The 15837-nt window shown below is 45.6% G+C and overlaps 1 protein-coding gene across 2 annotated transcripts in view; it reads left to right on the top strand.

Moving 5' to 3' along the window:
* The window catches only part of cd247 (CD247 molecule), a 151873-nt gene that overhangs the window by 72083 nt on the left and 63953 nt on the right, over positions 1-15837 (top strand). The window contains exon 1 of one of the 2 annotated variants that reach the window (XM_078232973.1): positions 10423-10544. The exons of the other annotated variant lie outside the window; for it this stretch is intronic. The gene's annotated coding sequence lies outside the window, so the exon portion shown is untranslated. Of the gene's footprint in view, positions 1-10422; positions 10545-15837 lie in introns of those variants that run through there. 2 annotated transcript variants of the gene reach the window in all.

Below are 15837 nucleotides of genomic sequence, written 5' to 3'. Positions count from 1 at the left end.
GCAATGTGGTTGACTCTCAACTGCCCTCTAAGGACAACTAGGGATGGGCAACAAGTGCTGGCCCAGCCATGTTCCACGAATGAATAAAGAAACCTGTGCTAAATCTGATTTGTGACATTGAACACTTGAACATCTGAAATGGGAACATTTTCATTTGCTTCTCTGCATTGGCAGGTGACAGAGAGTAGGGATAATGGGTAGGTACGTGGCGGGATGTGACTAGTGTTCTCCCACAAAGATCAGTGTTGGGGCCTCAATTGTTCGCATTATTTATTAATGATTTGGATAAGTTTATTTATTTATTAGTCACAAGTAAGACTTACATTAACACTGCAATGAAGTTACGGTGAAATTCCCCTCGGAATTTCCCCTAAGATAATGGCATAAAAGTCAGTTCTCTAAATGTGTTGATGACATAAAGTTAGGCGGCATTGTGGACAGTGTATTTAATAGCACAAAATTACAAAAGGATACAATAGGTAAATTGGCAAAACTTTGGCAGATGGGCGGCACGGTAGCACAGTGGTTAGCACTGCTGCTTCACAGCTCCAGGGACCTGGGTTCGATTCCCGGCTCGGGTCAGTGTCTGTGTGGAGTTTGCACGTTCTCCTCGTGTCTGCATGGGTTTCCTCCGGGTGCTCCGGTTTCCTCCCACAGTCCAAAGATGTGCGGGTTAGGTTGATTGGCCATGCTAAAATTGCCCTTAGTGTCCTGAGATGCGTAGATTAGAGGGATTAGCAGGTAAATATGTGGGGGTAGGGCCTGGGTGGGATCGTGGTCGGTGCAGACTCGATGGGCCGGATGGCCTCTTTCTGCACTGTAGGGATTCTTTCTTCTATGAATTTCAATCTCAGCAGGTGTGAGGTTATTCATTTTGGACTGAAAAATGATAGACCAGGCAGACGGTATGAGGTTAAGTACAGTGGATGTCCAAGGAGACATGGGGGTTCAGGTGCATAGATCTTTAAAATGACCACCTGGCATCGACCTAGGCACCGGAAAAGACAATGGCAAAACAAACAGCTCTGTTGACTCTGCAAAGTCCTCCTTACTAACATCTGGGAGCGAGTGCCAAAATTGAGAGAGCTGTCTCATAGACTAATCAAGCAACAGACTGATAGGCATTCTCACGGAATCATACCTTACAGAGATCACCCCAGACACCATTACCATCCTGGATATGACCTGTCCCACCAGCAGGACAGACCCAGCAGAGGTGGCGGCACAGTGGTATACAGTCGGGAGGGAGTTGTCCTGGGAATCCTTAACATCGACTCTGGACCCCATGAAGTCTCATGGCTTCAGGTTAAACATGGACAAGGAAACCTCTTACTGGTAACCACGTACCGTCCTCCTCCGGCTGATGAATCAGTATTCCTCCATGTTGAGCAACACTTGGAGGAAGCACAGAGGGTGGCAAGGGCGCAAAATGTATTCTGGGTGGGGGATTTCAATGTCCATCACCAAGAGTGGCTGGGCAGCAGCACTACTGATCAAGCTGGTCAGGTCCTAAAGGACATAACTGCTAGACTGGGTCTGCAACAAGTGGTGAAGGAACCAACGAGAGTAAATAACATACTTGACCCCATCCTCACCAATCTGCCGGCTGCAGATGCATCTGTCCATGACAGCGCCGATAAGAGTGACCACCGCACAGTCCTTGTGGAGATGAAGTCCCGCCTTCACATTGAGAATAACCTCCATCGTGTTGTGTGGCACTATCACCGTGTTAAATGGAACAGACTTTGAACCGATCTAGCAACTCAAGACTGGGCATACATGAGGCGCTGTGGGCCATCAACAACAGTGGAATTGTACTCTAGCATAATCTGCAACCTCGTGGCCCAGCATATTCCCCACCCAACCATTGCCATCAAGCCAGGGGATCAACTCTGTGATGCGCTATCAATAAGGCAAAAGACTACCGGTGTGCCAATACAAGTGTAGGCTTTTATTCACAACTGAATCAGGAGCACATCCCAACAAATAACCGACCTGGACTGAACAAGGGGGAGGAGACAGCCACCTTTATACTAGGTGCCGAGGGGAGGAACTAAACAAGAAGGGGATATGTCCAGGTATGACAACACACACAATGGTGGTCCATATAGGACAAAGGCACAACTGAGGTCCACCACACTCTGGTTCAATGGAAAATGCAGGAGAACATGCCAGGAGGATCTCCAGGTATATCTAAAAATGAGGTGTCAACCTGGCGCAGCTACCAAACGGGACTATTTGCTGCCAAATGGCAAAAACAGTAAGTGATAGACAGAGCTAAGCGATCTCAGAACCAATGGATCAGATCTAAACTCTGCAGTCCTTCCACATCCAGTCGTGACTGGTGGTGGACAATTAAACAACTCACTGGAGGAAGAGGCTCCACAAATATCCCCATCCTCAATGATGGAGGAGCCCAGCACATCAGTGTAAAAGATAAGGCTGAAGTATTTGCAGCAATCTTCAGCCAGAAGTGCCGAGTGGATGATCCATCTCGGCCTCCTCCAGTGGTCCCCAGCATCTCAGATGCCAGAGTCCAGCCAATTCGATTCACTCCACGTGATATCAAGAAACGGTTGGAGGCACTGAATGCTGCAAAATGGGCTCTGATAACATTCCGGCAATAGTACTGAAGACTGGTGCTCCAGAACTTGCCGCTCCCTTAGCCAAGCTCTTCCAGTCCGGCTACAACACTGGCATCTACCCAACAATGTGGAAAATTGCCCAGGTATGTCCTATACACAAAAAGCAGGACAAATCCAACCCAGCCAATTATCGCCCAATCAGTCTACTGTCGATCATCAGTAAAGTGATGGAAGGGATCATCAACAGTGTTATCAAGCAGCACCTGCTCAGCAATAACCTGCTCAGTGACGCCCAGTTTGGGTTTCGCCAGGGTCACTCAGCTCCTGACCTCATTACAGCCTTGGTTCAAACATGGACAAAAGAGCTGAATTCCAGAGGTGAGGTGAGAATGACAGCCCTCAGCAAGGCTGCATTCGACCGAGTGTGGCATCAAGGTGCCCTAGCAAAACTGGATTCAATGGGTATCAGGGCAAACACTCTGCTGGTTGGAGTCATACCTGGTTCATAAGAGGATGGTTGTGGTTGTGGAGGGTCAGTCATCCCAGCTCCAGGATATCTCTGCAGGAGTCCCTCAGGGTAGTGTCCTAGGTCCAACAATCTTCAGCTGCTTCATCAATGACCTTCCTTCCGTCATAAGGTCAGAAGTGGGGATGTTCAGCACCATTCGCGACTCCTCAGATACTGACGCAGTCCATGTTCAAATGCAACAAGATCTGGACAATATCCAGGTTTGGGCTGACAAGTGACAAGTAACATTCGCACCACACAAATGCCAGGCAATGACCATCACCAATAAGAGACACTCTAATCACCACCCCTTAACATTCAATGGTGTAACCATCACCGAATCCCCCACTGTCAACATCCTTGTGGTTACCATTGACCAGAAACTCAACTGGACTCGCCACATAAACACAGTGGCTACAAGAGCAGGTCAGAGGCTGGGGATACTGTGGCGAGTAACTCACCTCCTGACTCCCCAAAGCCTATCCACCATCTACAAGGCACAAGTCAGGAGTGTGATGAAATACTTCCCACTTGCCTGGATGGGTGCAACACTGAAGAAGCTTGACACCATCCAGGACAAAGCAGCCCGCTTGATTGGCACCACATCTATAAACATTCAATCCCTCCACCACCGACGTTCAGTAGCAGCAGTGTGTGCTATCTACAAGATGCACTGCAGCAATTCACCAAAGATCCTCAGACAGCTCCTTCCAAACCCATGATCACTTCCATCTAGAAGGACAAGGGCAGCAGATACAGGGGAAAACCACCACTCTCCAAGCCACTCACCATCCTGACTTGGAAACATATCGCCGTTCCTTCACAGTCGCTGAGTCAAAATCCTGGAATTCCCTCCCTAACGGCATTGTGGGTCAACCCACAGAAATGTACTGCAGCGATTCAAGAAGGCAGCTCACCACCACCTTCTCAAGGGCAACTAGGGATGGGTAATAAATACTGGCCCAGCCAGCGACGCCCATGTCCCACAAATGAATAAAAAAAACTTCTCCAAAGAGTGGTAGAGGTTTGGAAATCTCTTCCACAAATGACAGCTGATGCTAGATCAGTTGCTATCTTAAAATCTGGAATAGCTAAACTTTTTTTAAGCAAAGGTATTAAGGGATATGAGCCAAAGGCAGGTATATGGAGTTGGGCCACAGATAAGCCATGATCTCATTAAATGGTGGAACAGGCTCGATGGGCTGAATGGCCTACTCCGGTTCCTATGAATCTTCCTTAACTTGGTGAAAACAGAACATTTTAAAATAAAAAGCAACATTTAGTTCAATGTCTTTAGTCATCTAGTCAGTGTTCCTGATAATATGTTGTGCATCACTTGGCATATATTGTACTAAAATAGCATGGAAAACCTTTTTCTCTGGTGCACTGTGCACAGTGTAGTACTGAATTGTTGTCATATTGACTGCAATTGCAAAGTCAAAACCATTCAATCTAACATCAAATGTTGAACGGTAGAATAGAATATTGTAACATAAAAAGCGGCGATTCAGCCAGCTCTGTCTATGCTAAAGTTAAAAGTTAAAGTTAAAGTTTATTTATTAGTCACAAGTAAGGCTTACGTTAACACTGCAATGAAGTTACTGTGAAATTCCCCTAGTCGCCACACTCCGGCGCCTGTTCGGTTCAATGCACCAAACCATACTTTTAAGGAGTTGTCCAACTTAGTCCCAATCACATTTTCTTCATAACCCTGCAAATTAATCCTCTTCTAATACATGTTTTGATTGGAGGTGCAATGTTTTCAATCCTCCAGTCCTCTCACTGTTGTAGCGTGTTGGTTATTGTTCACTTAATGAAGTCTTCATAGTCTTAAGCACATTATCTCTATGTGTTAATGAACTGTGAGAACTATGTATATATAGACAGTAAAGGGTCCAGTTTGGAGCTATCTCTGTGCTTGCTTGTACACCCAGCTCTATCCAACACCACAGTGATCCCCAGGTGCAGATCATTGGCGGGATTTTCCGGCCCAAAGCTGGGAAATCCCACCCGAGGTCTACGGACATTTGCATGGTCAGTGTCCTGCCCACTATGATACCCGTGGCAGGCGGGACAATTCTCTTACATCACTGTGTGGGTGGAACCGTACTCAGTTCCATGTTAACCCTATACCCTTATACTACACGTCCCCTCAAGTTTTTATATAATGCATTTCAAGTTATTCTGGTTTACCACTTGTACTTACATCACTTATCTCCCTCCTTAAAATCATGGAATTATAGACGTCTATCGCACACAAAAAGGCCCTTCGGCCCATCAAGTCTGCACCAGTCAAAGACAAATCACCCAACAATTCTAATCCCATTTTCCCACACTTGGTCCATAGCCTCTGGATTCATAGGTTCAGGTGATCTGGTGGCCTTCTAACCCTGCTGCATCTTGTTTGTACAACTGTCGGAGGAGTGGTAGGCTGTGTGGTTGCAGATAAACTCTCTTGATTTGGAGGTTGTTCTGGCATCTGGGTATCTTCTTACCCTCGCTTTCCGTTCCTCGATAGTGAACCGCTCAGTTGATTTGGCAGTTGTGGTGATGCAGAGTTGTAGTTTTATCCCATTCTTTCCAAGGTGCTAAACACTGTGTTCACTTCCATAGCGCTTTTTCTCTTTTTTCATTGTACGGTTCACCGTGACACATATGGATGTTTATATTTCAACAATTAGCACTGCTGCCTCACCAGGGGTCCAGGTTCGATTCCCGGCTTGGGTCACTGTCTGTGTGGAGTCTGCACGTTCTCCCTGTGTCTGAGTGGGTTTCCTCCGGGTGCTCCAGTTTCTTCCACAGTCCAAAAGATTAGGTGCACTGGTTAGGTGCATTGGCCATGCTAAATTCCTTCCTCAGTGCACCCGAACAGGCGCTGGAGTGTGGCGACTAGGGGATTTTCACAGTAACTTCATTACAGTGTGAATTTAAGTCCACTTAGTCATAGAGTCATAGAGGTTTACAGTATGGAAACAGGCCCTTCGGCCCAACTTGTTCATGCTGCCCTTTTTTCTGAACCCCGAAGCTAGTCCCAATTGCCCGCATTTGGCCCATATCCCTCTATACCCATCGTACCCACGTAACTATCTAAATGCTTTTTAAAAGACAAAATTGTACCCGCCTCTACTACTACCTCTGGCATCTTGTTCCAGACACTCACCATGCTCTGTGTGAACAAGTTGCCCCTCTGGACACTTTAATATCTCTCCCCTCTCACTTAAACCTATGCCCTCTAGTTTTAGACTCCCCTATCTTTGGGAAAAGATATTGACTATCTAGCTAATCTATGCCCCTCATTATTTATAGACCTCTATAAGATCATCCCTCAGCCTTCTACGCTACAGAGAAAAAAGTCCCAGTCTATCCAACCTCTCTTTATAACTCAAACCATCAAGTCCCAGTAGCATCCTAGTAAATCTTTACTGCACTCTTCCTAGTTTAATAATATCTTTTCTATAATAGGATGACCAGAACTGTACACAGTATTCCAAGTCTGGCCTTACCAATGTCTTGTACAACTTCAACAAGACATCCCAACTCCTGTATTCAATGTTCTGACCAATGGGACCATTGGCTGAATGCCTTCTTCACCACTCTGTCCACCTGTGACTCCAGTTTCAAGGAGCTATGAACCTGTACCCCGAGATTTCTTTGTTCTGTAACTCTCCCCAACGCCCTACCATTAACTGAGTAAGCCCTGCCCTGGTTCAGTCTACCAAAGTGCCTTGCACTTATCTAAATTAAACTCCATCTGCCGTTCATCAGCCCACTGGCCCAATTGATCAAGATCCCGTTGCAATCTGAGATAACCTTCTTCACTGTCCACTATGCCACCAATCTTAGTGTCATCTGCAAACTTACTAACGATGCCTCCTATATTCTCATCCAAATCATTAATATAAATGACAAATAACAGTGGACCCAGCACTGATCCTTGAGGCACACTGCTGGTCACAGGCCTTCAGTTTGAAAAACAACTTTCTACAACCACCCTCTGGCTTCTGTCATCAACAGTAAGAAGTTTAACAACACCAGGTTAAAGTCCAACAGGTTTATTTAGTAGCAAAAGCCACACAAGCTTTCGGAGCTCCAAGCCCCTTCTTCAGGTGAGTGGGAATTCTGTTCACAAACAGGGCATATAAAGACACAGACTCAATTTACATGAATAATGGTTGGAATGCGAATACTTACAGCTAATCAAGTCTTTAAGAAACAAACAGCGTGAGTGGAGAGAGCATCAAGACAGGCTAAAAAGATGTGTATTGTCTCCAGACAAGACCGCCAGTGAAACTCTGCAGGTCCAGGTAAACTGTGGGGGTTACAGATAGTGTGACATGAACCCAAGATCCCGGTTGAGGCCGTCCTCGTGTGTGCGGAACTTGGCTCTCAGTTTCTGCTCAGCGGCTCTGCGCCGTCGTGTGTCACGAAGGCCACCTTGGAGAATGTTTACCCAAATATCAGAGGCCGAATGCCCGTGACCGCTGAAGTGCTCCCCAACAGGAAGAGAACAGTCTTGCCTGGTGATTGTCGAGCGGTGTTCATTCATCCGTTGTCGCAGTGTCTGCATAGTTTCCCCAATGTACCATGCCTCGGGACATCCTTTCCTGCAGCGTATCAGGTAGACAACGTTGGCCGAGTTGCAAGAGTATGTACCGTGTACCTGGTGGATGGTGTTCTCACGTGAGATGATGGCATCTGTGTCGATGATCCAGCACGTCTTGCAGAGGTTGCTGTGGCAGGGTTGTGTGGTGTCGTGGTCACTGTTCTCCTGAAGGCTGGGTAGTTTGCTGCGGACAATGGTCTGTTTGAGGTTGTGCGGTTGATTGAAGGCAAGAAGTGGGGGTGTGGGGATGGCCTTGGCGAGATGTTCGTCTTCATCAATGACATGTTGAAGGCTCCGGAGGAGGTGCCGTAGCTTCTCCGCTCTGGGGAAGTACTGGACAACGAAGGGTACTCTGTCCACTGTGTCCCGTGTTTGTCTTCTGAGGAGGTCGGTGCGGTTTTTCGCTGTGGCGCGTTGGAACTGTTGATCAATGAGTCTAGCGCCATATCCTGTTCTTATGAGGGCATCTTTCAGCATCTGGAGGTGTCTGTTGCGATCCTCCTCATCCGAGCAGATCCTGTGTATTCGGAGGGCTTGTCCGTAGGGGATGGCTTCTTTAACGTGTTTAGGGTGGAAGCTGGAGAAGTGGAGCATCGTGAGGTTATCCGTGGGCTTGTGGTACAGTGAGGTGCTGAGGTGACCGTCCTTAATGGAGATGCGTGTGTCCAAGAATGCAACCGATTCCGGAGAGTAGTCTATGGTGAGTCTGACGGTGGGATGGAACTTGTTGATGTCATCATAGAGTTGTTTCAGTGATTGTTCACCATGAGTCCAACGCTGGCATCTCCACATTCTGTCATCAAGCCAATTTTGTATCTATTTAGCTACCTCATCCTGTATCCCGTGAGATTTAACCTTATGCAACAACCGACCATGCAGTACCTTGTCAAAGACCTTGCTAAAGTCTATGTAGACAACATCAACTGCACTGCCGTCATCTACCTTCTTGGTTACCCCTTGAAAAAACTCAATCAAATTTGTGACACAAATTTGTGACACTTGTGACACAAATAAATAAACTTCTAAATAAATTTTTCACAATTTCAGCCAAGTGTTGATGACTTTCCCAGCTGTTTTTTGAGCAAGTGAATCTTATATATTGTTTTTGTTACACCTGGACATTCAGTTCTTTTTGCAATCTTTCCTCCACAGTCACTGGCTCTTTTGTAGACCATTTTAATTTATTCTTTACTCTGTCAATCTAAAGGAAGTTCTCCTCAGAACTCTTCATCCACTTTGCCCTTTGTTGCCTCCTGTCTATAATAGGATAATTGAAGTTTATTCATAAAATCCCTACAGTGCAGAAGGAGGCCATTTGGCCCATTGAGTCTGCAACGACAACAATCCCACCCAGGCCCTATTCCCATAACCCCACATATTTACCCTTCAAATGCCCCGACACTAAGAGGCAATTTAGCATGGCCAATCAACCTAACTTGCACATCTGGGAGGAAACCAGAGCAGACGCGGGGAGAATGTGCAAACTCCACGCAGATAGTCACCCGAGGTCAGCATCGAACCCGGGTCCCTGGTGCTGTGAGGCAGCAGTGCTAAACCACTGCGCCACCGTGAAGCTCCTTAATTATTAATTGTCGACTGGTAAATTTAGAAGCAAGTGGTTTTTAAAGAGTGAATCACTGCCAGTATCCCTTTTTAACATGCAGCTCCAAAGAGTTATGATTATCATTAATATCACATTGTTTTGTCATGTCAATTACTCCAGCATTCATGACTATATCTGTAATAATTTACTTCCCTCATCTTCAACTCTCTTAAGCGATTTGTTCATCTGTTGCTGGAAAACTCTGCTAATCGATGCCCAAGTGTATTGCAATTTGTGAAGCTCGGTGTCCTGTTGCTTCTCTTGCTCTGTTCCTGAATGTTAATGATAATCGATTTTTTTGGTGTTGATGTCTTGCTCTAAAGGACAGTCTGGGGCGAATTCAATGCCTCCCAAACTTCTACCTGTCAGACGGTGTTCAAAATTAAATGATTCTGCATGGCACGGTAGCACAGTGGTTAGCACTGTTGCTTCACAGCTCCAGGGACCTGGGTTCGATTTCTGGCTTGGGTCACTGTATGTGTGGAGTTTGCACATTCTCCTCGTGTCTGCGTGGGTTTCCTCCGGGTGCTCCGGTTTCCTCCCACAGTCCAAAGATGTGCAGGTTAGGTTGATTGGCCATGGTAAAATTGCCCCTTAGTGTCCTGAGATGCGTAGGTTAGAGGGATTAGCGGGTAAATGTGTTGGGATAAGGGGGTAGGGCCTGGGTGGGATTGTGGTCGGTGCAGACTCGATGGGTCAGATGGCCTCTTTCTGCACTATAGGATTTCTATGATTCTATGATTCTCAGCCGCTCCACAGTACAGACTGCAGAGGATGTCACCAACATTCACTGTCTGCAAAAAAAAATACTTTTAAACTACGAACATAATTGAAGAGAACAGAAAAAGGTTTAATGTCAATCATATTTCACCGGATCGGATTTTTAAAAAGGGATCTTGATGGGAAGATTGGCCTCTTTAAGTTTACTTGATACACTCAATAGAATATTTCCATTTTTATTTCAAATTAAATACTGCACAAATGGTAAAGAATATTCGGCCCTGTACAACGGAAAGCCGATTCATTGCTTTAAAATTTTCACCGAAAATGTACGCAAATGGATGGCTTCACATAGACAATAAGGGTGAACAGAACTTCCGGGTCGTCATGACGCCTCAACATGCACCTGCACCCCGACATATCCTGATGCCATTAACACAGATGGTGTGCTAGCTTTGGTTTTCGTAAATGGTTTTACCCTTCCAAGTAATCCTTTAAGAAGAATTTGTGCTGGAGTGTTAGCAGGTAAGTTTCACGGGACAAAAAATATAGAGTATTCTGTCAAATGCGATTCAAACTGCTTGTAAAATGGCACCTATCTGGCTGCTGTAAAATGGCTTTGAATTCAAAAGAAACGGTGCACAGTTGTAAGGTTTTCTTTGGAAACCTATCTCCAAAAGCCGACCGGTATATTTTAAAAATATGTAGTGTGTCATTTTGTGCGTAGACAAGTTAAAGTGTGTGTTGTAGTCAAAATAATGCACTTTAGCAGAAATTTATGATACTCAGTTTACAGGAAACAATACAGTGGGCGTTGACAGAGAATGGCTTAGGTTTTTGAGTTTCCACTCAACTCAACTCAACAAAAATACTCATTTGCCGTCAACTGATTTCAGCAATACTCACGAATAATCTGCAAGTTGATATATTCCATCACAATTACTTTGAACACTGGATTGTAATTAGTTGGGGTTATATCTGAGTTCACAATTGAAGGATAGTGTAGTCAAATTAAAGCTGATTTAAAAGCTGGTGCGTAAAAGGATCCTTTCGAAGATATAGTTCATTTCAGGTAAGTGAGATTTTTTTTATTACCGAATATTTAGCCCAATGATATTGGATTGTTGAGCTTGTTGAATGTGCTTTGTCTGGTCATTTACCTACTGAAGTAATTATCAGAAATGTTTTATCTTTAGAAAAGAACTCAGATGGGATGCAGTATCCAATCTTGGATATAGAATCATCATAGAATCATACAGTGCAGAAGGAGGCCATTCAGCCCATCGAGTCTGCACTCACCACAATCCCACCCAGGCCTCTATCCCCATAACCCCATGCATTTACCTTAGCTAGTCCCCCTGACACTAAGGGGCAATTGAGCATGGCCAATCCACCTAACCCACACACCTTTGGACTGTGGGAGGAACCCAGAGCACCCAGAGGAAACCCACGCAGTCATAGGGAGAATGTGCAGACTCTGCACAGACACTGACCCAAGCCAGGAACCGAACCTGGGTCCCCGGTACTGTGAGGCAGCAGTGCTAACCACTGTGCCACCGTGCCGCCCATAATCCAAAAAAACTGACAGAAGTCAGAAGTAGCTCACTTAACAACAGTTCTGGGTTTGTGGGCACTAAAACATAAGGCTTGAGTTTAAAGACCAGCTCTGGATTTGTTCAAGTGTCTTTAGTTGATGAGTTTAAGTTGTAAATGAAATTTCATTGACCACTGAGGGGTTATCACTGAGGGGATGGAAAGGGAAACAATCCGTGCTGATTTCAACCCAGTAGAAACAGGTTCTAGCCAAATGCCCAGCCTGTGTTTGCAAAGATGTTCCATTCATTCTAAGTGTAGAAGGGGGGATAGTGTCAGGCTTTTTAACCGCAGTGAATTAGACTTCCAAAAGTCACTAAACTATTCTCAGTTGGTCGCAGTTTGCTTTGGAGTCAGAAGGTAACGCATTGAAATCTAAATCTGAACACAAAAGTCAAGGCTGACACTCCATTGCAATACCGAGGGCGTGTGCACAGTGGAAGGTGACATCTTTCAGTTGAGGCATTCAGTAAAGGCCCCATCTGCCCCTCTGCTAAATTCCATGGCACTCATCTGAAGAAGAGTTATTACTGGTACCCCAGCCAATTTTTATCTCATAATCAACATCACAAACAAATGCCCTGGTGATTATCATATTGCTATTGATGTGTGCAGATTGATTGCTGTTTCCTGCGTTACAACAGTGACTACATGCATAGGATATCCTTGGTTGTGACAGGTGCTATATAAATGCAAGTCTTTCTTTCTACATCAAGAAAAAGATGGTGGAATTTGCCCCAGCATTGGCAGGTGAATTCAGCGTTTAGAATTGGATCTGCAATCTATTTGTTCAAACCACAGATTACATGGGACGGCACGGTGGCACAGTGGTTAGCACTGCTGCCTCACAGCGCCAGGGACCCGGGTTCGATTCCCAGCTTGGTTCACTGTCTGTGTGGAGTTTGCACGTTCTCCCCGTGTCTGCGTGGGTTTCCTCCGGGTGCTCTGGTTTCCTCCCACAGTCCGAAAGACGTGCTGGTTAGGTACATTGACCCAAACAGGCGCCGGAGTGTGGCGACTAGGAAAATTTCACAGTAACTTCATTGCTGTGTTAATGTAAGCCTTGCTTGTGACTAATGAATTTACATTTAATCTGTTGAGGAATTCATCATTTCCACACCAATTTCGTCTTTAAAAATGTGAGCAGACTCAGGTAATGGTGGAAAGCAGACCATGTAAACCTACCACAGATAAATTTACAAACCTCAGAACTCTGCCTGTGGTTGGGTACGCGCAGAATTCTGGTGGAGTTCTGGAGGGGGGTTGCAATTTGGTTCCACTGAGTTTTCACTCCACCTAAACTATTGTTAGGGGGGTGAGTGGTGGTGGGGTTGGGGGGGCAGGGGGCAAGCCGAGAGGAGGTTCTGGGCTGGTGAAGAATGCAAACTCCAATGATAATCGATCACTGCATTGCCAAATGGCCCTATCATTCCAGAGGGCGGGTTCCCAAACATTTTGCTTCTGTGTGATCTGGGCCTCTGATTCCTCTGGAGCATCAAGGAAAGCTTTGCATTCCTCCAACAGCACCATAGCGGTGCAGATTCCATGATCCAGTTCTTGAGATTTGGAGCCACAATCACTGTGGAAGCATACTGGCAGGCAGAATTTCTATCCGAGCATACTTCAGGCAGTGTAAGATGTCGGGGCTCCGGATTCTAGAAATTATTTCTGTTAACAGGCTAACGTGAGAAACGGAGGGGCAGCGTCCCAGCTCGAAGACTGGGGTTCAATTGGTGAAATTAAATTCATTTTGATTTTCCTGCCACTGCAGACAGGACTTTTAAAGTTCATTTATTAGTCACAAATTAGGCTTACATTAACACTGCAATGAAGTTATTGTGAAACTCCCCTAGTCGCCACACTCCGGCACCTGTTCGGGTCAATGCACCCTAACCAGCACGTCTTTCAGACTGTGGGAGGAAACCGGAGCACCCGAAGGAAACCCACGCAGACACGGGGAGAACGTGCAAACTCCACACAGACAGTGACCCAAGCCGGGAAGCGAACCCGGGTCCCTGGCGCTGTGAGGCAGCAGTGCTAATCACTGTGCCAATGTACCGTCCAATGATTAACACTGCAACGCAGTCCCAAAATTAAAAATTAGTCGGTCAAATTATTTTTTTCTCAAATATTGCACGCCTAGATTCAAGTTTGCTTTGGCAAACGACAAGTTTGTATTCTAACTAGGGAAGAACAATATGGATTCTCCTTAGTTTCTGGCTATTTTAACAGGAGTGTTTCCTTTTGGGTAAATGTTGGTTGTGTTGCTTTTCGATAAGAATGCAAATTTTTCCTTTCCATCTTAAGCCGGAATTCTCCCATCCCACCCACCATGGGAATTGTAGGGACCCAGAAGGGAACCAGGGCGGGCGAGGTGGTAGAATTATGGCCTCTTTCGCCTCAATGCAGGTTGCAGCTTGTAAGCAAACTGGGTTGCTTCCTCTGTAGAAAATACCTGCGGCAACCCTTAACAATAGAGTCAAAAACTAAAGGACAAACTTTATATACTAGTCTGATGTCAGCAGCTGTCTTATATAAGCACACTTAATTTGGTTCCAATTTATTCTCAACTCCATTTGAAGGGATTCCAGCTAATTCTTGTTAATGGGCATAGTTAGGTAGTAGCTTTTTTTTTCTGACATATTGCTTGTCCCGGGATTCAATTATAAACCACAAGACTAACTGGGAATCAAATTTCTAACCCAATGTGTATTGTGTCCTTGTTTAAGCTCGGTCACCTCCACGCCACCGCTGAGGGTCTTAGCTGTGCGCGCTGCTGAGAAAACAGATGTATGGAAGGGTTGCAAAGTAGGTGTGTGCCTCACTCTGTCAACCAGCTCTGCACTTGGGTGGTAGATGAAACTCTGATAAGGTGCAGAGCACCATTACTACACAGGAAATCCACAAGCTTAGAGGTAGTTCCACTCATATAAATCTACCGCAATTAAAATGCTTCTGAAAGTGCTCTTCAACCACACTGAAAACACACTGCAAACAGCGAGAAATGCGTTATGCCACAAGGAAGACAGAGACTCGCACGGTTTCAAAGCATCTTCACGATAAATTTGAGCGAAATTCAGAAGGAATGGGTGTTTGTAGACACTTGAGCTAAATGTTGATAAGATGGAGAGCTGACGCATTGACTCAGTTAAACCACATGCAGATTGAAGAAAGGTAATCTTGTGTCAAAGCACGTGAAGAACTGATTGTGCTAAAATAAAATCGGTTAAACTCAGATCACTGAATTAAGGAATATAGGCTGGAAATCAGCTAGACACGAAATGGGTGTTGATAATGGTATGATGGTTGACAAGACATTGAGAAAGTGATTGACGGCAGCAATTTTCAAGCGATCAAGAATAGTGGCTGAGCAAAAGGAGCCATTAACAATGCCACCAGCATAGAAGTCCGAATTGGGAACAGAATAAGAACATGAGAACATAAGAACTAGGAGCAGGAGTAGGCCATCTGGCCCCTCGAGCCTGCTCCACCATTCAATAAGATCATGGCTGATCTTTTTGTGGACTCAGCTCCACTTACCCGCCCGCTCACCATAACCCTTAATTCCTTTACTGTTCAAAAATGTATCTATCCTTGCCTTAAAAACATTCAATGAGGTAGACTCAACTGCTTCACTGGGCAGGGAATTCCACAGATTCACAACCCTTTGTGTGAAGAAGTTCCTCCTCAACTCAGTCCTAAATCTGCTTCCTCTTATTTTGAGGCTATGCCCCCAAGTTCTAGTTTCACCCGCCAGTGGAAACAACTCCCCTGCTTCTATCTTATCTATTCCCTTCATAATCTTATATGTTTCTATAAGATCTCTATAAGATCATCACAAGGGCTTATTAAGGGCGGCTCGGTGGCACAGTGGTTAGCACTGCTGTCTCACAGCACCAGGGACCTGGGTTTGATTCCCGGCTTGGGTCACTGTCTGTGTGGTGTTTGCACGTTCTCCCTGTGCCTTCGTGGGTTTCCTCCAGGTGCTCTGGTTTCCTCCCACAGTCCAAAGATGTGCGGGTTAGGTGCAGTGTCCTTGCTAAATTGCCGCTTAGTGTCCCGGGTTGCGTATGTTAGAGGGACTAGCGAGTAAATTTGTGAGGTTACGGGGATAGGCCCTGGGTGGGATTGTGGTCGATACAGACTCGATGGGCAGAATGGCCTCCTTCTGCACTGTAGGGATTCTATGAAGTGGGTCTGGTGGAAAAGATAAGTTTAGGGGGAA

This window comes from Mustelus asterias, chromosome 17 (genome assembly GCF_964213995.1).
Source record: "Mustelus asterias chromosome 17, sMusAst1.hap1.1, whole genome shotgun sequence".
NCBI lineage: Eukaryota > Metazoa > Chordata > Chondrichthyes > Carcharhiniformes > Triakidae > Mustelus > Mustelus asterias.
Note: the sequence above shows the minus strand (reverse complement) of the source record. Positions and strands in the feature narration are given on the sequence as shown.